Genomic DNA, 22,970 nt, shown 5'->3' with positions numbered 1-22,970 from the left:
TCCTGAGGTACAGGGCCTTCCAGTCTGTCACCATGAGCAGCTTGTTCGGCAGGGCCTGGCCTTATACACTTGTTGGTGCTCTTTGCTCTGGAGTGGGCCTATTGATTCTTACCGAGCTGCCAGCTGAACCGAAGAGATGAGGGCAGACATGAGAGCCGGCCTGGGAAAGGAGGGGGTAGAGCTGGGCCAGTGGACCCGCCGGAAGGAGGCACAGCTCAGACGCGGGGCTTGGCCCTGGAGTCTCCCAGGCCCCCCACCTTCTGCTGGGGAAAGCCTCACAGTGCTCAGTGGGGGCTGGCCAGGGGCAAATCAGGGCCTGCTGAAGGCCAAAAGGCAAATGGATGCAAAATAGCAGGCAAATAAGTGCCGCTCCATTTGCATGGCAGGAGAGGTGCCCACCCGTCAAAAGGGTTTCTCCCGCTTTCACCTTCACGTTCCCCTGCGGGGTTCCAGAGTTGTCATGTTGGGCAGAATTGCACAGTAAGATATGTAGATTGTATTGCCTTTGCTGTTTTTGCTAAGCCTCAAGTCAGCCAATTTGGGTTCTTGGCTAGCTGTGTGACCTTGGGGAAGTCACTTCACTCTGAACTTCAGTTTCTTCACTTATAAAGGGAGAATAATAAAGCCTATCCAGTCTATTTCCTTGGGTGACGGTGGATGTGAGTGTTATCACTCTTACATAAAACAAATACTAGTTACATACTGCAGAGTAGGGCTTAAACACATCCAGGAGGGTAGAGGAGGGGGGATCAATTTAATTGTAAAGATGGTTCAATGATAAGAGGTCTAAGTCAATTAAGACCCCTGGGGGACTTGAAATTCCATCAGGGATCAGGCCCAGATCCCAGGATTCTTAACCAAATCCCTTCCGAGATGTTCTCTGATCCCTACCCCATTCCAACTGCTCAGGACCTTTCGAGGCCTGTGGAGGCTCAGTCTAGGGCCGGAGGGGGAGAGCTGCCAGCTGGCTCTTATCTCCCGTAGCTGATGTCAGTGGCCACATTCCTGACCTCTTGCAGCATCGGGCAAATACCAACCTTAGGCTTCTAGCACCGGCCTGTCCTTTTCCACCCTGTCCAGACTGCTCTGCGATTCAGAGCCTTTGCACTCTGTCGGAGAGCCTGGGGAGAGCTGGTGGGGACTGGGGGAGGAGTTTTGAGCCACAGATCCCTGGCACTGGGACACCGGGGCTCTGGATTCGGGTGGGTGGCCAGGGGGAAGGAGGAATAAGTGTCTAAGAGGCGGGTCCTGGGAGATGTGGAGCAGGAGATGGCCTGGTGAGAGGCTCCCAGAACAAAGACAGAAAGCTTATAGAGTACAGGGGGGTTCCTGAGGGAGGGGAAATGTTCCCTGCCCCCACTCGGGGCCCCACATTCTGGTGTCTTGCTGAGGGGGGGTGGGGAACCTGAGAGGCAAGTTTAACTCCTGAGTCAACTCAGAGATGACCCTGATAATGGGGTCAGCCCTTTACTCCTCCTTCCCACATTCTCTATCTGAGGGTTGGAGCTGACAGCCCAGGGGAAACTAGATGGTGGGGGTTAGGGATCAGGGAGGGTCATGGGGGCCTGCAATCCTTCAGGTTTTTCTTCATCATTTAGGCTGGAAATTTCCTGCTGGGTCCTGAGGAGGGAGGTGTTTAGAATAGCAACTGAGGTGTGAGGGTGGGGGTCTATAGCCCAAACAGGGAGGGGACGATGTCCATCATCTTCTGCAGGGATTGAGGGGGACTTCAGAAAGGACTTCCCACAGGTGTGAGTGTGTGTTGGAGGAAGGGAGAGGCCCCTGTGATGGGGAGGGTGGAAGCAGTAAGGTGGGTGAGAGTGAGCGAGTCCTGGGAGGCTCCCCTCAACTCCCTTCACTGCGTGGAGGGCCCAGAGCTGCTGAGTTAGGGAGTGAGGGGCAGAGCTGCAGAGGACCCGAGAGAAAGGAGTGTGGGGCAGAGTGGGACTCCCTCACGCCCAGCCCTGCTTCTGGCATGTAGGGGGAACTCTGTAAAAGATTTTGATTTAAACAATTAATGAAAAGGGGGAGCCAGGAGAGGCTGGGGTACTGACAAGCGTGGCTGGGTTGGCTGTGGAGGCGGGCGGGATGGTGGGGGCTGCAGCTGGGATGGGTACAGGACTGAATCTCGAACTCCCTGGGCCTCCTGCAGCCTTTTCTGGCAAAGTCAGCTCTCATCCACCAGGGATGCCCTCTCCTACTCTTATGACCTCTTCCCCTTTTGACCCCGGTGCTCCTGGTCTCTCCTCAGGTACAACCCCGATACCTCGAGCCATCCCCCAGCCAATTACCTCTTTCCAATCTACTGAGAAGTGGGCGGGCCAAGGGGATGAGCATGGCCCTTGGTGTCAAAAGACCTGGGTTGAAGGTCCCACTGCTGGCTGGGTGATCTTGGGCAAATGTACTTGTCCTGGTGTCCTCGGTAATAAAAATAATAGTTATATCTACTCTAAGAGTTTTCATGAGGATCGAATGAGACAATGTGCCTGATCAAGCTTTGACAACTGAGAAGCCAGTGGATTTCCTCTCTTGTCTGGTTTGCCCCATCTACTCCTTTTCCTCCCAGCCCTCGTACTTTGACCTCACTGCCTTCTAGTCTTCTGTTCCCTCCTCATCACTCTTTCCTTTCAATCTGGGCACAGGGCAGGGGCAGCTACAACTGAGTCGAGGGAAGAGGAGATAAAATGGAAAAGCTGAGTGGCTGAGAACGCATCTCAAAATCATCCTGTCAGTGGCCATGTCTCTATCAGTCTCTCTCCCTTTGGCTTTGGACTTGGCAGATCTACTGGCAGTGTCTGGGGGAACTATCCTGTGAGCAGCTAGAAAAGCAAGGCTATAGCTTGGGAGAGGCAGGGGTAGGGGATGCAACTCACAGGGCTAAAGCTAGCCCTTAGGGCCTTTGCACAAACTGGAAGAAGTCAGCCTCATCCTTGTCTCCTTGGCCAGTGCACCGTCCGACCTGCATAGCCAGATGTGGTGGCCCTGTCTGGAGCACCCACCTGGAGGATTTGGGGAAAACCCTCAACCAGTGGATGAGATGGTCTACGGAAAAGGATCAGAGCAAAGAAGTGGGCAGAGAGCTAAGGCAAGAAGGGGAGGAAGAGACAGAGGGAAAAGAGAGGAGAAAGGGGAGGAGGCCCAGACTCTTGCCAGTTCCTAGGAAGAGACCACGAGAGAGAGGTCATGAGAGCCAAGGAGAAGGACTTTCAAGGAAGAGCTGTCCACGGGGCAGATATACAGAGCGATCAAGGAGGCTGAGGACAAGAAGAGCACATCCAGAAAGTGATGGAGACTGAGGGCAGGTGGTGAAGGGCTGAGGAGTGAGTGGTTAGTGATGAAGTGGAGGCAGAGTGTAGACTTTTGGGGAAGGAAAGGAGAAAAGGGGATGATCTGCTGTGGCAGGTAGCAAGGTTGCCGGAAGGCCTGCTTGGGCTGGCACAGTTTAGCAAGGCTGGTCACTGATTAAACAAGCGGTAATAATAAAGTGGCTGGTGCAATGCTAGGCCAAGTCCAGGGAAAAATGCAAGCACATAGCAGCTGCTGCAAGGAGATCAGCCACAGCACTAACCTAGGCTGAGATCCTGCGGGAAGTGGCATTTAAGCTGAAAGCTGAGAGGTAATATGGGACGAATAGGGGGCAGAGCTGGGACTTGACGTATGTCGCCCCTACATACTCTTGCCTCTCGACCAGCGGGAAGAGGGGACAGAGGCAGAGGAGACTGTGACACGTGCGGTGGGATACAAGGCCTACCGACGAGGCGGGAAAGGACGCACGAAGAGTTTGAGGTCCTGGCGGAGGTTACAATGAGATGAGACCAAGTACACAGGAAGCAGTCTCTGCCCTGGGGGATCTCGCACTGAGGGATGAAAGGGAAGGGGCAGTGGAAACTCAGGGGCAAAGGAGTCTAGGCTTAAAACATCACCAGAATGGCAGACCACTGGGCGGGGCTGAGCGGGGAAGCAGGGACATCCAGGAGAGCTCCGTGGAGGAGGAGGAGCCCAGGGGCTGGGAGCTGGCAAGATGGATGGCAGCAGCTGTCTAGAAAACAAGGGAGTGCGAGATGTGGCTTGTGAGAGAGAGGATATCGGATTTTGGGTCAGAGCAGATGGTGGTGCTGAGGGTGGTTGAAGGTGCTGAAAATCAAGGAGGTAAGGATCTCAAGCAAAAGAGAGGATGGGAAGAGAGCATAGATTTTGGAATCGGACAGACCTGGGTTTGTATCCTGGCTTTGCTGTTTGTCTCCGAGTGATCGCGATCACGTGTGGCGCCCAAGTTAGTGAGCCTAGCAGGTGCTTTTCATGGGTGCTCCCCTGCCTCCTTCTCCTCGGTTCTCCATCAGCAGGGAGCGTCAAGCCTTTAGTTTGGTTCAGTTCCACAGAGAGCTGGGAAGACAAAGATGAACACAAATAAATAATAACAATCAAGGAGATCATTATTAGAGGGGACAGATAATTCAAGAAACAAAATACAGTGTGAGAGGTGCTATGAAAAGTTCTAAAGTACTGTTGGAGGAGAGAGTGCTTCATCTATTCACCAACTATGTGTAAGGCACCTGCTAGATACCAGACATGTTCCAGTCTCTGGGGGCAGAGTGCAGAAAAGCCAGAGAAGCTTGCTGCTCTCATGCTGTTGAAGGATTGGGGTCGTGGAGGAGGGAATGCTCGGGCAGGGCTCCAGAAAATGAATAAGAACTTGCTAGGGAGACGAGGGGGTCGAGGAGAAGGCTTTCCAGATCCAACAGGCAGTGTGACCTGTTAGTGTCTAACACAGTCCCCTCCTCTGAGTTGCAGGTCTGTGTCTCCTGCTGGTCACAGGATAGTATCCCCTCTTGGAGCTTTCAAAGTCATCTTAAACTTATTGGATCTGGGGCGCCTGGCTGGCTCGGTCGGTTCAGCATGGGACACTTGATCTCAGGGTTGTGAGTTCGAGCCCCACATTGGGCATAGAGATTGCCTAAAAATAAATCCAAACCGAAAACACCACAAACTTATAGGATCTCAGGCTGAACCTATGAACTTACTGCATCTGTTTTTTTTTTTCTTCCTGCTTTTTAACAATTCAGATTTTTTTGAGGTATAATTTGCATATGGTAACATTCACTTTTTTTAGGGATGGAATTCCTTGAGTTTTGACAAAGGAATACAGTTGTAAAACTGCCACCATAAAACAAGGTATAAAACATTTTAATCATCTCAAAATGTCCCATTGTGTTCATTTCTAGTTTATCTCCCTCACCCACCCCCAGCTCTGGCAACAACTGATCTAATCTCTGTCCCTACCAGACATGCCCTATAAATTATATCATACAGCATGTAGCCTTTTATCTCTGGCTTCTTTCACTTAGCATAATGCTTTTGTGATTCATCCATGATATTGCATATATCTGTAGTTTGCTCCTTTTTATTGCCATAGAGTATTCCACCCTATGGAGGTACCATCATTTGTTTATCCATTCATCGATACATGGATATTTAACCTGTTTCCAGTTTTTTTTTTTTTTAAAGATTTTATTTATTTGACAGAGAGAGACACAGCGAGAGAGGGAACACAAGCAGGGGGGAGTGGGAGAGGGAGAAGCAGGCCTCCCGCGGAGCAGAGAGCCCGATGCGGGGCTCGATCCCAGGACCCTGGGACCGTGACCTGAGCCGAAGGCAGACGCTCAACCGACTGAGCCACCCAGGCGCCCCTGTTTCCAGTTTTTAGAATGAATTATGAACACTGATGTATAGGTCTTTGCGTGGGTATATGTTTTCATTGCTCTTGGATAAAATACCCAGGAATGGAACAAGTAGGTTATATCAGTATGGGTTTAACTCTGTAAGAAAATGCCAAATTATTTTCTAAAGTGGTTGTACCATTTTGCATTCCCACCCATAATGTTTGAGAGTTTCAGTGGCTTTGGATCCTGTACACATTTTGTATTGTCTGTTTTTTTTTTTTTTTTTTTTTAAATTGTCGCTTTCCTGGTGGGTGCATAGTGGTATTTCATTGTGGCTTTAATTTGTATTTCCTAATGACTGATGATGTTGAGTGTCTGCTCGTGAGTATTTCATCTTTGATGAAGTATCTATTCAAATCTTTCACCATTTAAAATATTACCCATTTAAAATACTGTTTTTTTGGGCGCCTGGGTGGCTCAGTTGGTTAAGCGACTGCCTTCGGCTCAGGTCATGATCTTGGAGTCCCAGGATTGAGTCCTGCATCGGGCTCCCTGCTCAGCAGGGAGTCTGCTTCTCCCTCTGACCCTCCCCCCTCTCATGCTCTCTCTATCTCATTCTCTCTCTCAAATAAATAAATAAAATCTTTAAAAAAAATACTGTTTTTTTAAATTATTAAAATTTGAGAGCTTTCTATAGATCTGGATTTACATTCTTCATCACATATGCGATTTACAACTATTTTTCTCTCGGTCTATGGTTGCCTTTCCATTCTCTTGACCTTGCCTTTTGAAGAGAAGTTATCAATTTTGAAGAAGTCCAGTTTATCAAGTTTTTGTTTTATGAATCACAGTTTGGTGCTGTATTTGAGAAGTCTTTTCCTATGTTAAAGTCACAAAGATCTTTCCTGTTTTTTTTTTTTTCCCCAGAAGTTTTATGGTTTTAGGTTTTATATTTTGGCCTATGGTTCATTTGAGTTAATGTGTTTGGCAAATATTTTCTCCCATTCTGTGGCCTGTCTTTGTATTTTCTTAACAATGTTACTAGAACAATTGAAGTTTTAATTTTGATAAAATTCCATTATCAAGTTTTTCTTGTAAGGTGTGTATTTTTTTGTGTTCAAGGAAATCTTTCCCTAACCCAAGATCACTAAGATTTTTTCTTATATTTTCTTCTAGAAGTTGTATAGTTTTAGATTTTATGTTTTGAGTTGATTCTTGCCTATGATGTGAAGTATGGGTTGAAGTTCATTTTTTTTTTCCACAAGGATGTCCAATTGTTCTAGCACTATTTGTTGAAAAGATTGTCCTTTCTCCAGTGATTTACCTTGGCACCACTGTGTGAGTCTCTTTCTGGACTCTTATGTTCTATTGATGTATATATCTGTCGTTCGGCTGAGACCTCACTGTCTTGATTACTGTAACTTTATGGCAAGTCTTGAGGCTAGATAGTATGAGTACAAATTTTCTTCTTCTTTTTTTTTTTTTAAAGATTTTATTTATTTATGTGACACAGAGAGACACAGCGAGAGAGGGAAAACAAGCAGGGGGAGTGGGAGAGGGAGAAGTAGGCTTCCCATGGAGCAGGGAGCCTGATGTGGGGCTTGATCCCAGGACCCTGGGATCATGACCTGAGCCGAAGGCAGACGCTTAACCGACTGAGCCACCCAGGTGCCCCACAAATTTCTTCTTCTTTTTCAAAATTGTTTTAGCTATTTTAGGCCCTTTGTCTTTTTGTATAAATTTTTAGAATAATTTTGTCAATTTATTTATTTATTTTTAAAGATTTTTATTTATTTATTTGAGAGAGAGAGAATGAAGAGAAAGAGAGCATGAGATGGGGGAGGGTGAGAGGGAGAAGCAGACTCCTCACCAAGCAGGGAGCCCGATGCGGGACTCGATTCTGGGATTCCAGGATCATGACCTCAGCTGAATGCAGTCTCTTAACCAACTGAGCCACCCAGGCGCCCGTCAATTTTTATTTAAAAGTTTACTGAGATTTTGGTTGGGACTGCATTAAACTTATAGATCAATTCAGAGACAGAATTAGCATTTTAACAATATTGAGTCTTCCAATCTATGAACTTGGTATATCTCTCCATTCATATAGATCTCCTTCAGTTTCTCTCGCTAATGTTTTGTGGTTTTCAGCACAAAAATCTTGCATATATTTTGTTTGATTGGAAGGTATTTTATGTTTAAATCTGATTATAAATGATATTGTGCTTTCTTTTTTTTTTTTTAAAGATTTTATTTATTTATTTGACAGAGAGAGACAGCACGAGAGGGAATACAAGCAGGGGGAGTGGGAGAGGGAGAAGCAGGCTTCCCCCCGAAGCAGGGAGCCCGATGTGGGGCTTGATCCCAGGACCCTGGGATCATGACCTGAGCCAAAGGCAGACGCTTAACGACTGAGCCACCCAGGCGCCTGATACTCTGCTTTCAATTTCAATTTCCAACTGCTCATTGCTAGTATATAGAAATATGACTGATTTTTAAATGTTGATCATTTATCCTGCAAACTTGCTAAATTCTTTTATTGTTCTAGTGATCTTTTGTGTATTCTTTAGGATTTTCTCCATAGACTATCATTTCATTTGTAGATAAAGACAGCTTTATTTCTTCTTTTCTGATCTCTATGACTTTTATTTATTTTTCTTGACTTATTGCCTTTACGAACACCTCCAGTACGATGCTGAATAGAAGCGGTGAGAGATAGTATCTGGAACATGTGGTACTCTTGCTTGCCCAGGGCCTTTGCACGTGAAATGCCCTATGTTGAAATCATTCTCTTTCCTTGCTGCAGCCTTTTCTGTTAACTTATCCTTCATATTTCAGTTCAAGTATTGCTTCTTCAGGGAAGTTTCTTTAATTTCTTCAAATTTAGGCCATGTTCTTTTGTAATATACTCTTATAGGATCATGTTTCTTTTATTAAAATAATTTATAACAGTTTATATTTTTTCATTAGTGTGATTATTAGGTTGCTATCTTTCTAACTAGATTGTAAGCTCCAGGGGCCATATCTATTTTGCTCATCATTGGGTTTTTAGTGCCTGCACTTATTAGGTGATCAATAGATATTTGTTAAATACATGCGGAGCCAATAGGTAGCAGAAAAATGTAAGAGGCAGAAGATGAAGTGGGAAAGGTCGGTGAGGGCCAGGTCAAGGAAGGCCTTGTAGGCCATGAAGAGTTTGCACTTCCCTGGTTCTCAACTTTATTTTGCACCAGGTACACTGGGGAACATGTTATGAATGCAGGTACCCAAGTGGCACCCCCACTTGCAGAATAATACTCTTTGGTATTGGGGTCTGGGCCTCCATTTATTTTGATTTTGATTTTTTTAAAGATTTATTTATTTCTTTGAGAGAGAGAGAGGGCATGAGCGGGAGGGGCAGAGGGAGAGGGAGAGAGAGAATCTCAAGCAGACTCCCCGCTGAGCATGGACCCCAACGCAGAGCTCCATCTCATGACCCTGAGATCACAACCTGAGCCAGAACCAAGAGTCGGACGTTTAACGGACTGTGCCACCCAGGCACCCCTGGGCCTCCATTTATAACAAGTTCCCCAGGGATGCACCAAAGGCATCTGGGTACTGTTTCAGGATCTAGAGAGACATTGAATCTTGAAGCAGGAAAGTGTCATAATCATTTTACTTTTTGGCAAGACTACTCTAGCTGGATATCTTGGAAAGGTATGAAGGCAGAAGATTGGAGATTACTGCAATCATCTAGATAAGTGATAATGAATGCCTCAATTAAGGGAGGAGAATCAGTGGAAATACAGGGAAGAACATGGATTCAAGGGAAATTTAGAAGTTAGATTTGGCAGGTCTTGGTGTCTATTTGGATATACGGGGAATGAAGAAGTAAGAATACTAACAATAATAACCAACAATTATTGAGCACCTATGATATGCCAGGCACAATTCTACATGCTTTATACGTATCATGATTTAGCTTCCTAACAACCATATGAGGCAGATTATAGTACCATCCCCAGGCCTTCAGGTGACTCCTAGCTTTCTCACTTTGGAAGGGGTGATGCTGTCCATCAGATGGGAATTATGAAAGGAAGACAGGCCAAGAGGGTGGCGTGGTGAGACCCAAGGTGGTGATTGGAAACACAGTTCTGCAGCCCTCCTGAGCGTCTGGGAGCCATCACCCCGGAAGTGGATGGGATTGACCAGAAGAAAAGAGGTTGAGGCCAAGGCTCCCGGTCTGGCCTCTGTGGATGGATTTCCTGACTGCATGAGCCTCTTCAGTTATATGGGAGATGCTGACAATCTGTGATTGTGCCAAAGGAGTGTGCGTGGCCCACCAAGAAGATAAAGGACTACAGATACAGGTGGTGGGCAGGTAGAGAGGATTCAAGGATGAATATTGGAGGGGCGCCTGGGTGACTCAGTCGTTAAGCATCTGCCTTCGGCTCAGGTCATGATCCCAGGGTCCTGGGATCGAACCCCGCATCGGGCTCCCTGCTCGGCGGGAAGCCTGCTTCTCCCTCTCCCTCCCCCGACTCATGCTCTCTCTTTCTCTCTTGCTCTCTCTCTCTCAAATAAATAAATAAAATCTTAAAAAAAAAAAGAAAATTGGGAAGGAATGGCCTGAGGGATAGTAAGAAATTTAGAAGGAGATGTCAGGAGGCCAAGGAAATAGTCTTTCAAGAAAGATGGAGTGGTCAGTGGTGTCCAGTCCAATATCATAGGTAGGTCAGGTAAGAGAAAACTTGAAAAGAGTCCACCAAATTCAGCTATTAGTTGATTGTTAGTGGGGTTTTTAAAAGATTTTATTTATTTATTTATTTGGGAGAGAGAGAGAGCACGCAAGTGTGGGGAGCAGGTTGGAGGGAAGATGCAGAGGGAGAGGGAGAGAGAATCTCAAGCAGACTCCCCCAGGAGCACAGAGCACGACTTGAGGCTCCATCTCACGACCCTGAGATCACCATCTAAGCCAAAAGCGAGTCAGAAGCTCAACTGACTGAGCCACCCAGGCGCCCCGATCATTAGTGGGTTTTTTTTTAATATTTTATTTGTTTATTTGACAGAGAGAGACGAGAGAGAGGGAATACAAGCAGGAGGAGTGGGAGAGGGAGAAGCAGGCTTCCTGTGGAGCAGGGAGCCCGATGCGGGTCTCGATCTCAGGACCCTGGGATCGTGACCTGAGCCGAAGGCAGACTCTTAACAACTGAGTCACCCAGGCACCCCTGATTGTTAGTGGTTTTAATGATTTCTGTGGCTGGTGGCTGGGGTGGGGTAGGTAGTGTGAGGTGAGAATTGACAATGAATATGACCTCTTCTTTTGAGGAGCTTGGCTGTGGAGAGAGAGCTGTCAAGGGTGGAGGATGATTCCCCTCCCCTCTCCCCTTCCCTCTCTTCTTCCTCCCTTCCTTTTTTTAAGGAGGAGAGACTTGCACATGAATACAGGAAGAGGGGAGAAATCCGCGGCAGTGGGCATAGCAGGACGGGGGAGGAGACGCTTGATGGAGCAAGCTTCCCAGGGGGTAGAGTTGAGAGTGTGGGTGGAAGGCCTGGCCCTGAGCACAGGGTGGGCCACCTCCAAGAAGGAGTTAAGGGTGGGGATGAATACAGATAACAGGCGAGGGGGGCATTAAGGAGGTGGTGCCAGCCATGGAAACCCCTTCAGGCACCAGGAGTTTATGAGTCTGGTGCCTGGCAGAGGGCAGGTGTGATGATGTGTCTTTGCAGCTGAGGAGACACCCTCTTCTGCTCTGAAGACTCCACTGCCTTTTCCTTAGCCTGGGACACCCTACTTCTGTTCTGCCTTGTCCTCCTCCAGGAAGCCTTCCCGGATTGACACTCCCACTCTGCCCCTCCCAGCAGCTGGCTCAGCTCCCCATTCCTTCCTTGCCCCAGCACAGAGGCCAAGAGCTCCCCACTGGTTCAGTATCTGTCTGTCTGTGCCTGGCCTCTGGAGAGAAAGCACCCAGAAGGGGGAGGGGAGGGGACTAGAACGCGTGTGATTCTGTAAAATGGGTGGCTTCTCTCTCAAGCCTGCCCCTCCCCAGCTCTCAGGATGAGCTCTGGCTGGCCACAAGGGGGTGCTTGGCCAGAGAAGTTCTGGCTGCCATGGTCTGGGCATCCGGCCCAGTTGGCTGGCTGGCAGCTGGGGCCCCACTCTGGCTGGGACCTTTGCCCCCTACACCGATGGCCCCGGCCTCCGTTGCCATGGCTGCCCTTTAGTTTGGGGTAAACAGGGCTCTTCTTCCTCCTCCTGTCCAGCTTACTGACACGCAATTGTCTCTCCAGGGTTGGGCTGGAATTCCAAGTGTGCAGGTACCCCCCGCCCCCATCTTGGGAAGGCACAAGGTGGTGAGTCACTGAATTTACGTTTCTTTCCACACCCTCACTGTTATCTGGCTGCCCCCGCTGCTCCCCCCCTGCCCAGCCTATGTCCTGCTAGAACTGGGGAGGGATGAAGATAAGGGCTGGGCTCATTTGGTCTATCAAACAGGGTGGTGGGGTGTAGGGAGGAGCCTTCCCGTCCTGGATTACCTCCTTGGGGCTGTTTCTGGGCTGTGGAGGGCTTCCCAAGGCCTATCCATCCCTGGTATCAGTGAGAATAATCGCAGCCTCTTTTCTCCCTTATCTTCAGGATCCTGGGGGCCCAGGGCGAAGGAGAGGAGACGATAGGAAAAAAGGAATGTGGGGGAGAGGAAATAGGGACTCGTCGGGATAGAATAGAATCAGAGAACCATTCCTTCCTTCCTTCTGTGAATCAAACGAATTTCTGTGCTGGTTATTGAGCAAGACAGAAACGTGTAAGACAGGAGCCTGCTTTTGAGCCTGCACTTGGTGCTGGTGTGAGGCCCTGGACTTGGAATTTGGGGACTCCATTTGGAGCCCCAATTACTAGTTGCTGGGCAAGTTACTGTAATGATACTAAACCCTCAAGGTCATTGTGAGGACCGAATGAGACAAATATCGGAGACTGCCTCATTAGCCAATGTTCAAGCCACGTTAGATGCCTGTGGATCAGGTTTATAATTAGGGAGGTGCTCAGGCAAGGGTGACCCAGCCCAGGGGCATAACAAAGGCTCGTTTTGGGGGTCTCTGTGGGAGTGGTGACTTCCAGCAGTGGTGACCCGGGCAGGCTGTGTGGGCAGGTGCCTGGTGTGTGATTTTCATTCAGTAAATGTTTGCAGAATGAATGGGGTGTGCTGGAGCCAGGGCTGGCAGGAGGGCTAAGATTTCAGCAGGTGCAGGTGACAGGGAGGTGCTGTGGGAGGAAGGCCCGGCCCTGGGGCTGGGGCAGGGAGGCAGCTAAGTGCCAGCCAGGGAAGGCTCAGCTCAGCCAGAGGAGGAGTTTGACCTTTATTCTGAAGGCAAAGGGAGGCTCTGAGCTGGGGAGTGACAGGATCAAAGCGGTGTTTATGGAAGATCAGTCTGGCTGGGCCTGGCCAGAGGACATCTTGGAGCAAAGTGACTGGGGGAGATGGAGGGGGGCAGGGCCAGAGGGCCAGAGGGAAGATGTGTACGTGTCTAGGAGCTGCAGAGCGGGTGATGATGTCTGCTCCCCTCCGCTCTGCAGACCCGCACGTCTCCAGGGCCCCTCTCACCTGCCTGCAAAAAGGAGGAGGGAACATCGCAGGGAGAAAGAGAATTTCTCAGGGACACAGAGAGCAAGGCAACACTGCCTCCTGCCTCCTCCTTCCTCCAAGGGACTGGGAGCCCAGCTCAGGGTATAGGGGTGGAGGGGAAGACCAGGATTGGAGCTAGGACCTGGGTCCTTTACTTTTCTGGGTCCTGCTCCTGTCCTCTAAGAGGAAGTGTGAGTCGATGTGGTTTTTAAAGCTAAGGAGGGGTGCCTGGGTGGCTCAGTCGGTTAAGCGTCTGACTTGATTTGGGCTCAGGTCGTGATCTCAGGGTCCTGGGATCGAGCCCCGCATTAGGCTCTGGGCTAAGTATGGAGTCTGCTTGCCCCTCTCTCTCTGCTCCTCCCCCCACTCACTGGCTCTGTCTCTAAAATAAATAAATAAAATCTTAAAAATAAATAAATCTAGAGAAATAATTAATGGTGGCAGAGAGAGAGAGAGAGGACCTATTACGCTCCAGGAACAGCTGTGCATGAACCCCAGAGCTCAGTAGCAGGAGGCTGAGATGACAGTGCTGTCCAGTTCTGGGCCTGGACTTCCCTGGGGCGGCGGGGAGATTTCTGGCTTGGGCTGCTAGTAGGAGTTTGAGACCTTAGCCTTTGCTGGGACCAGTCATCCTGATCCATGTCTTCTCCCCCTTTGCTCCCAACCTCCTTTGGTCCCATTTTCTGATGGATCCCATACCCTGGAAGCATGCTGCCAGGCGCACTATCCCTGCAGCCCCCCAGCTCTGACTCAGTCTGAGCTCCTGGGAACTCAGAGGTAGCTAGTTTTGCTCTCTGGAGGTGGGGACATAAGGTTTCTGACCCTGGATGGGCCCATTCTCTGTGAGACAGTCTGTTGTATAGACATACACCTCCAACTGCATTCCTCCGGGGGGCCTGACCTTGCCCTGCCTGACTCATTCTGTGTGAGGAATTGCAGACCATTGGAGAGCACCACTTTCAGAACCTGCCAGACCTCCTTCCCTGAGGTCATTTCCCCATTGTCCCGGCCTTGCTGTGCTTTTGCCCCTTTGAGGCCTGCCGCCCCTGCTCTCCTCCATTCCTCGGCTTCTGGGCAGGCCTGACCCCATCTAAGTGTGAGTGGGGAGTCCCAGCACGGAGACTCCTTCGAAGGAGCACCCCCTTCCCTGGTCACTCATTGCTACTCTTATTATTCCTTAGATGAGCCAGTCCTTTGTCCAGTCTATCCTTTCGCCCCTCTCAGTGCTCAGTGAAGGAGAGGATGCTGTCTTGTCCACTGGCTAGTACTGCGGTAGGAGGGGACTATGGGTGACTCCAGAGTGTAGTCGAGAGTGTGCTTCATCACAGGGGCCCTTTCACTGAGGGACGGAGATGAAGGACAGGAGGAAGGGTGAGATCTTGGAGAAGAGTCTGTGGTTTTCTCTCATTGCAGTAGGGATCCTAAACAGGGCCTTTACAGGGCAAAGAAGAGCTCTGACAACTACTGTCATCACCTAATTTATTTGACATACGAGAGACAAAAAGCTGAGAGCCCAAACCAAGTATGATTTCAAGTTTAGTGCTGTCCCCGCTGTGCTGCAATAACTTTGGGAAATTCAAAGTTCTAAAAACCGAACTGATTGATTGGTTGGGTGGGGAGGGGTAGAGAGAGAGGGAGAAGCAGGCTCCATGCTCAGCACGGGGCTCTATCTCATGACCCTGAGATCACGACCTGATCTGAAATCAAGAGTCAGACACTTAACCAACTGAGCCATCCAGGTGTGCCCCAAACCAAATTAATTTAAATGAAATTAAAGGAATTCCAGAAATAAATGGTCCTGCTCCTTCATTATAGAGACACCACTGTAGCTCAGAGAGGCGAAGTGACTTGTCCAGTGTCACACAGCAATTTAGAGACAGTTGAGATTAGAACACATGTGATTTGATTTCCAAATTTATGTTTTTCGACTACTCTACGTTGTTCTAGGGATTGTTTAAAAACAATTCTCAGTTCCCTTTCATTTCATTTAATCACAAATCCAAGAGCACTGAGTGGTGGTAGAAAGTGCAGAAATGAAAGGATTTGAGGGTGTGTTAGCTCACAGGGTGAGGAGGAAGGGTGGAGAGCTGGGAGGTCGATTATGCCAGGCAGCTGCTCAGCTGTTCTGGAATTCCTGGGTCTTCCCAGATCAGCAGGGCCACTTCGGGAGGCCTTCCCTTCTGGAAGGCATCTTCCTTTATCAGAGGGGCTGGCTGATTGGATCAAAGCTTTCCTCCTGGCCTGGAGAATCTACATGGCTATCTTCTGCCTCTCTCTGGCCTGGCTCTGGCTAGACCCAGGGGCCTGGGAAACCTCACTTTGGGTTTCAGAGCTAGAAGGTTGGGTTGAATTCTGATCCTGATGCTCAAGTGCTTTGTGACCTTAGGAAATATTTTGACAATTTCTGAGCTTCCCTATCCTACGGTGTAAAATGAGGCTGTTTGTACTTTCCCTGTAGGCTTAAGTGTGACGATCGAATGGGGTTATAAAAAGTCTATGGTGTGGGGAGTGCCTGGCATCTGGTACGATCTTGGAGGGGGAGGGAAGCAGGGAGGAGAGACATGGCTTGGGAGGCAGACAGGGCCCAGTTCGGCCTCTCCCAGCTGCTACTGCACAGCACAAGCTTTTCTTAACTTCCAGGCTGTTTCCTCAGCTCTAAAATAGAGATAATGCTTATTTCACAGTTTCTGTAAGGATTAAAAGTGGTCATTACCGTCTTAGGGGAACTGCTAGGCCACTGGGGGATGCCTGAACTCACGCCCCAGTCTGGCAGACCAGGTCAGAGCTGAGGGTATCTAATCACAGTCCAGGCTTGGAGGGTTGGGAGAAAAGCCTGGGAGGTCTGGGAGGGCTTCCTGAAGGAGGTGCTTGGGGTGGAGTCACGCTGGAGGGACAGTGAGAGAGAGAGAGAGAGAGAGAGAAGGAGAGTCCCTGGTCTGGTGACCTGCTCAGGGAGAGAGAGAGTTTGCTTCGGAGCCGACTGCCACGTGGAACAGGGTCTGGCTGTGGGTGGGAAGGGGCGCCTGGGGGTGGAGGGTCAACGTGGCTGGATGTGGGAGCCATGGAAACCAAGGACCCATGGATCTAGGAGGAGGCCTGGGGAGCTTGACTTCTGCAGCTGGACACTTCTGAGTCAGAAGCACAAATCTGGGAGGGAAATGGCCCTCTCCTTGGGTAGGACTTTCTCTCCTCTGCCTCCTATCCGCTGGAGGCTGCTTCTGCTGCCCAGGCTTCTCTTAGTTTCCTGAGATGAATCACCAGGGAAACCTGCGGAGTCAAGGAAGGAGATGGGGCAACTCCTGGCCTTGGGGAATAGATGGCCTTAGCCTGGAATTCTACTGGGAGGGCAGAAACACACACAGAATTGCGTTGCCATGGGAGCTTGCCTAACACTTCCCTGAGGCTAAACCTGCCCAGCCCCAGACTGCCCCACGCCCCCCCTTCAGAGCCCATTCCTACCTTCCAGGTCAGCAGACTTGCCCAAAGACCTATGAATGAGTCAATGTATCCTGCTTTAGGGTTACCTCAGGCCTTAGACACCAGGGAATCTGGGAGGTAGGTTGGTTACCGAGGGTAGGTAGCAGGGCTTTCCTGGATCCGAGCTGCTCATTTGTGAATTCATTCATCATATGTTTGGTGGAGTGCTTGCTAGGCATTTTCTAATGCTGTAAACCTGGCCGTCAACAAGATGACGTCAAGGTCCCTGCCTTCATGGGAGAGGTGCCCTAAGTCTATCAGAATCCCTACAGTAAGAGGGGTGATTTAGATGTTTGACAAATACCAGTCGAATGAATGCAATATGTATTTTTCAGATGGCTAACTAAAAGAAGAAAAATGTCTTTGGACCATTACTTCTGGGTTATCCACATGACCGCTTCCCTCGATGGAGCGCTGGAAAGAGCTTGCTCAGGCTGCGGACCGACTCCAGACTCAAGGTCAAGTCTTGAAGGACTTTCAGTTTCCTCCTCTGTAAAAAAGGCTTAATGGTACCCTCCTCATGGGTTATTTTAGGATGGCAAATAATATAGGCGAGAGATCTGACACTTGGACATAAGCGGGAACCCCATAAATGAGAGCTGCCCCCATGAGCCCCACCGTTCCCACCACCACCATCACCACCACTGGTAGGGAACGGAGCCCTGGGTTGAGAGCTGGCGAAGGCAAGCTGTGTCCCCGGGACAGGGCTCGGTTTGCATGGCCGGCTTCTTCGGAATTGGATTTGCAAGCTTCTGTTTTGCATGGTGGCAGATTTCTGCATCGTCCCCTTTATTACTCTCTTCTAGAGTCCTCCTACGGCCCCAGCTGCCACTTCCTCTAGTGGCCCTCTGCCCTTCTGAGCCAGCCGGCGCTCTCTCCCCCCTGGGCACCTACTACCGTGGGTTGGGCAGGCACGTTGGAGGACACGAAGACTCGAGAGACGCTGTTCCATCCTGCAAGGGGGAGACCAGGACTTAAATTCTTACAAGGCCACTGTGTCAAAGTGGGTGTCAGCACAAATTCCTGACTAGGACAGGGGTGGGGGAAGCTGCTGGAGGGAGGCTTTAGGAAAGGCAGGGGGACAAGCACAGAGCGGTGGCCAGGGTCCAGATAACACTGACTGACCCACCGCTGCCAGGCCCCAGTCCCCTATCTCGTGTTCACCTCAGCCCTCTTGGGGGGCTGCCATTATCTGCATTTTCAGGTGAGGAAAAGGAACATCCGGAGAGACTTAAGTCACTTGCCCAACTTCACACACTTAGGAAGTGGCTCCCCAATTCTTACTGCATTCACTCTCCTGTGGCTTGCCATCACCCCTGGCTGTGGGGCAGGGGCACATGCGTGGGGACGGTCGCAGCAGTGAGGAATCCGTGGAGTTCAGATTCCAGTTCTTTTCCTCACAGCTGTGTGGACTTGGGCCCCTTTCCTTCCTTGCCTGACAGGGAGGGTTTTTATGAGTTTAAAGGAGGTGAAGTGCGCGGTGCACACAGTAGGCCCTCAGGACACACCCCTCTGATGCTCGCGCCCCCTTGGCCTTCTGCTTGAACCCATCCTCACACAGAGCAAGCCACAACTTCCCAGATGACGATGCAGAGTCCACTTGCACAAGGCTCAACTTTTGGAAAGTCTTAGCTCGCAGTGAGAAGTCTCTCCCTGGGGCTCCTTCCTGCTGATTCTAGCCATCTCCCCTGGGCCGTGCAGATGAATGTCCCCCCTTTCTCCTGGCAGTCCAGCCTCTTCGCCAGGACTCACCCTCCTCGGTCCTGTGGTTGTGTGTCTGCCTCGCGGGGTTCCCATTCTCCCCCGTCTCAGGCATCTCCTTGCATTGGCTTCCATGTGTCCAGGCCCCCCTCAGAGTCAGACAAGAGTCAGGCCCTGTTCTCCAGGCACGTCACGATCAGCGGGGAGAAAATGGGCTCTCCCAAGCTTGCGTCTGCTGCTGAGGACCGTGGAGGGTTTCGTGGCAGCCTCATCATGCTGTGCCCTCAGGGAAGGTGTGTGCTTGTGTGCCCGTGGGATGAACAGAGGTTGCTCCGGGGAGGGTCTGCACATTCACTCTGCGACACCCACTCTGGGCTGGTGCCCGCCAGGCAGAGGCTGGCACGGAGGTAAGAACCAGACACAGACGCTAGAGGACCCCGCCCTGTCTGCCAGGAGCTGTGGTCTCATGCTGGTGGGCTGAACACGATGGCAGGGGGGTGAGGTCCAGCGGCTGTGGCAAATGCATGCACCCATCTGGCCGGAGCAGAACGGGCTGGGGGGAAGCAGGGAGCTGTCGGAAGTGCATCTGAGTCACCTCCTTGCTTCCCTTCACCTTGAACTCAGCCCTGCAATCAACTGCCACATCCTGTTGGTTCTTCCTTCTTACCGTAGCTCGATTCCATGCCTGCCTTCCCACCCCACTGCTCCTACCACACCACACGCCTCCTCATGAGCGTTCTGCAAGAGCCGCTTCTCTCCTCTCCTGCCTCCAGTCTCACCTCTACCATCTAACCTACGCAGCTCACTTCCTCTTCCTCAAGCTTTCACCTCCTGCTTTCACCATGTCATCTTCCTGCCACACACCTTCGTGGGACTCTGCAACCTACAGGATAAACTGTCTTGCCTTTGAAACCCTCAGTCCCACCTGCCTCCTTACCCCCTAGTCTTTCTGCTCGTTCCATGGGATTCCTCTTCCGGTCCAGTGACTCCTCACATTTCCAGGTCTTTTCATCCATATTCTTTTGTGAAGACTCAGTCGAGCCCAAACCTATTTTATTATTTTTCTTTTTTTTTTTTAAGATTTTATTTATTTATTTGACACAGAGAGAGAGAAAGACAGAGCACAAGCGGGGGGGAGGGGTAGAGGGAGAGGCAAAGGCAGACTCCCCGCTGGGCAGGGAGCCCGATGGGGGACAGGACACTGGGATCATGACTTAAGCAAAAGACAGACGCTTAGCCGACTGAGCCACCCAGGCGCCCCTAGCCCAAACCTATTTTATTTAATTAATTAATTAATTAATTTTTAAATTAACATATAATGTATTATTTGTTTCAGGGGTACAGGTCTGTGATTCATCAGTCTTACACAATACACAGTGCTCACCACAACACAAACCCTCCCCAATGTCCATCACCCAGCCACCCCACCTCCCTCCCCTCCAGCAACCCTCAGTTTGTTTCCTGAGATTAAGAGTCTCATGGTTTGTCTCCCTCTCTGGTTTCATCTTGAGCCCAAACCTATTTTGTTTAAAACCAGCTCTTCCCTTCCTTTGAAGTCCTAGTAGCATATGTCTGGATCACTTATTTTTCTTACATCAATATTTCATTGATAAGGTACAGAATTTATCCAAGGGCTCAGTGTGCACACCCATATCTTTATACCCCTGCTGCCCTCTAGATTTCCACGCCTGCCTCTGTATACATTCGGGTTAGTGTAGGCAGTCAACATCTGTTGTTTTTATCTGTCCAACAACTCGTCCACCTTCTTTGGCGAATCACCTGTTTCTGCCCCCTCCCCCCCCCCCATATAGGTTGGGTGGGGCTGACCGCCCTTCTCCATGGGCTGCACACGAGCGAGATCCGGTCTAGCCCAGATTTACAGTCTTCTAGTCCTCTGGCCACAGTGACTGGCTCCGGGATGAGCACGTGACCTAAGCCAGCCCAATGAGAGTCAGCCTTGCAACTTCCGCCGGAACGATTGGCCAGAGGCCCTCCTTTGGTGGCCATCTTTGCTGCAGCGTGGAGCTGGTGCGCCCCAGAAGGAAGCGAACACAGAGGAAAACTAGAGAAGTAGAGGAAGACAGTCCTGATGACGTCACTGAGCCCCTGTCACTGAACCCCTCATTTTGGCTTATGCCAAAAGTCACATGCACCCCTGATCCTCCCAGGTGTGTGAGCAAATAAATGATCTCTTACACTGAGGCCCGTGTGAGTTGGATCTCAGTCGCTTGCAATCAGGAGTTGTGAGCAATAATGCGTATCTGTGTGTTGGGGTGTGGATGATACGGCTGCTTGTGCATGGGGGTGTGTGTGGTGTGCATTTAAGAGTGGTATGTATGTGGCGGTGTTGGGTGGGCAAGGTGAGGGGGGCACACACACTCATGTGAGGGTGACTGTGTGTGTGTGTGTGTGTCTGCAGGGCAAGTATGACTGACCAGCTGCACAAGCATGCGTGTGCATGGGTTGGGGGATGGGTGGTATAGGTTGAGGTTGTGTGTGCACAGCCCGGGGTGGGCATGTGAGGGGTGGTTCCTAATGGCAGAGCACCTGCGTCCTCTGGGTCCTGAGGGCAGGAGTCCAGCTGTGTGTGTCTACGCACCCCGGGAGAATCGCTGTTGCTCAAAAAAACGCTGTTTATCGTCATTAGCCTCTCCCTTTCAGAGAAAAATCCTCATTATTTGAGGCCTGAAGCCAAATTCCTTAGAATCTTTGAGTGATATATAGAATCATAAAACTTGTTGATGTTCTTGGGAAAGTCAGAAATATCAGAGGCTGTTGGGACCATATATGTTGGGACCTAATATCAGAGGAGGAAATTGAGACTCACCCAGTGACTCCTCGTTTTCACTTCCTCCTACTCCAGCAGGTACGGTGGGGGCAGGCAAGGCTGGCTTTGGGGCAGCTCGCTTTTAAGGAGGTCCCTCCTTGGTCCTGCCTCCCCATGGGCTGTGGTTGCTTTTATGGTGGGTGGTTAACCTCAGCTGTGCCTAGATCCCTACGTACTTATGGCTTCCCTTGATGGGTGCCCTTGATCCCTGAGCCTTCCCCGTAAGGAGGGCTGTGCTCTAGCTGTGCTCTAGCTCACCCCTTTCCTTCCTGTTCCTCCTGCAGCTCCTCACCTCCCCAAAACAGACTGGTGTTCCCAAGCCAGAGTGTCCCAGCCACCGTACCAGGAGTGGCTGTAACTGCGTGATGTCCTGGAGCCATCAGCCCTCTGAATGTCTGAGTGGAGGTCTCAGGCAGCCATAGCCTCTGGCCCGACCGCGTCTGGTCAAGCTGACCCTTCCATTGACCCCAGCCTGCCGTACACAAATGATCATTTCTTGTTCACCGTGATCCATGATTGTGGAGAAGGTTGGGAATGGCCTAAGCAGTGGCCGTATCCCTGGGTGAGGTGGGAACCGGGAGAGCACCTCTCAGAGGACTATGCTTCGCACGTGACTTTTCACGCCGCCCCCCCCCCCCCATGTTGTGCCGCTTGCTTTTCTGTACCAGGCATGCAAGGGTCACACTCCTGCATATCAAGAGAGCAGGAGAGGAGCCCTTCTCTTCTCCCAGGGGCGGGACGGGAGCCCGGGCTAGCCTGTTAGTGTGTGTCTAACCTGGGAATCTCTGGCAATACGGGGTATCAGGGATTCAAAGTTCTTGTCCAGCCCCATGTGGTATGGATTATCTCCTTTATAAGCAGAGCCCTAGATTTTTCTGAGCAACTGGGGCCAGGGGGACGGGGCTGAAAAATGGAGACTCAGAAGTTTTCATCCCAGACAAGAGTGACTTCAGGCAATGTGGAGGTAAGGAAGCTCACCTCAGCATCCTTCACCATCCTCCTGCTTCCTTAGGGGACGCTTGGACCCAGTGCTGACCCTCGGCTCCTCTGGTCCTCAGCCCCTTCTCTCAGGCCCTGCCCAGCTAGTGCTGGTTTGCTGACCTGAAGACAGTCTCTTGGCTGTTAATCCAACGTACCACTTTCCTTGCTCCTCATTACAACAGTGGAAATATGATGACATAGCCGTGAGGAGGTGGAGAAAGAGTTTCCAGCAGTGTGACCTTGGGCATGTTTCTTAACCTCATCTGGTAAATATGGTGATTATGACATCTACTTTTCTTGTGAAGATTAAATGAATTAATGCTTGTAAGGTCTTTTTAAAAAATTATTTTTAAGATTTCTATTTATTTGTTTGAGAGAGAGTAAGAGCAAGAGAGATCACAGAGGGAGAGGGAGAAGTAGACGCACCGCTGAGCAGGGAGCCCGATGTGGGGCTCAATCCCAGGACCCTGAGATCATGACCTGAGCCCAGATCAAGAGTTGGACACTTAATGGACTGAGCCACCCAGGCGCCCCTATAAGGCCTTTTTTGTACCATATAAGTATTATTATTAAAGTAATAGAGTAAATGGCATTATGCGTCTGTCTCTCCCAACTTACAGTGAAGGCCATTAGGTACCCAGCTCTCTCAGAGCCTTCCCGGCACGTGCCCAGTATATAGTCAGCCACCAATATACTGAATTAGTGACTAAGGACTCTTAATGGTCA

General features: G+C 50.2%; 1 long non-coding RNA gene across 3 annotated transcripts; it reads left to right on the top strand.

The window, feature by feature from the left end:
* The first annotated feature begins 11,530 nt into the window (after window positions 1-11,530).
* On the top strand, window positions 11,531-20,637 carry LOC115943730 (uncharacterized). 3 transcript variants are annotated; one of them, XR_014145705.1, is made up of 4 exons: window positions 11,531-11,990; window positions 17,071-17,193; window positions 17,542-18,729; window positions 20,248-20,637. It is a non-coding gene; the product is annotated as an uncharacterized LOC115943730 (long non-coding RNA). The 3 variants fall into 3 exon arrangements; XR_014145706.1 differs by having other exon boundaries at window positions 17,071-17,738; window positions 18,580-18,729; XR_014145704.1 differs by having other exon boundaries at window positions 17,071-18,729.
* Window positions 20,638-22,970: the final 2,333 nt, after the last annotated feature.

This window comes from Leptonychotes weddellii, chromosome 5 (assembly GCF_054177405.1).
Source record: "Leptonychotes weddellii isolate Sample4059 chromosome 5, ASM5417740v2, whole genome shotgun sequence".
Lineage (NCBI taxonomy): Eukaryota > Metazoa > Chordata > Mammalia > Carnivora > Phocidae > Leptonychotes > Leptonychotes weddellii.
Note: the sequence above shows the minus strand (reverse complement) of the source record. Positions and strands in the feature narration are given on the sequence as shown.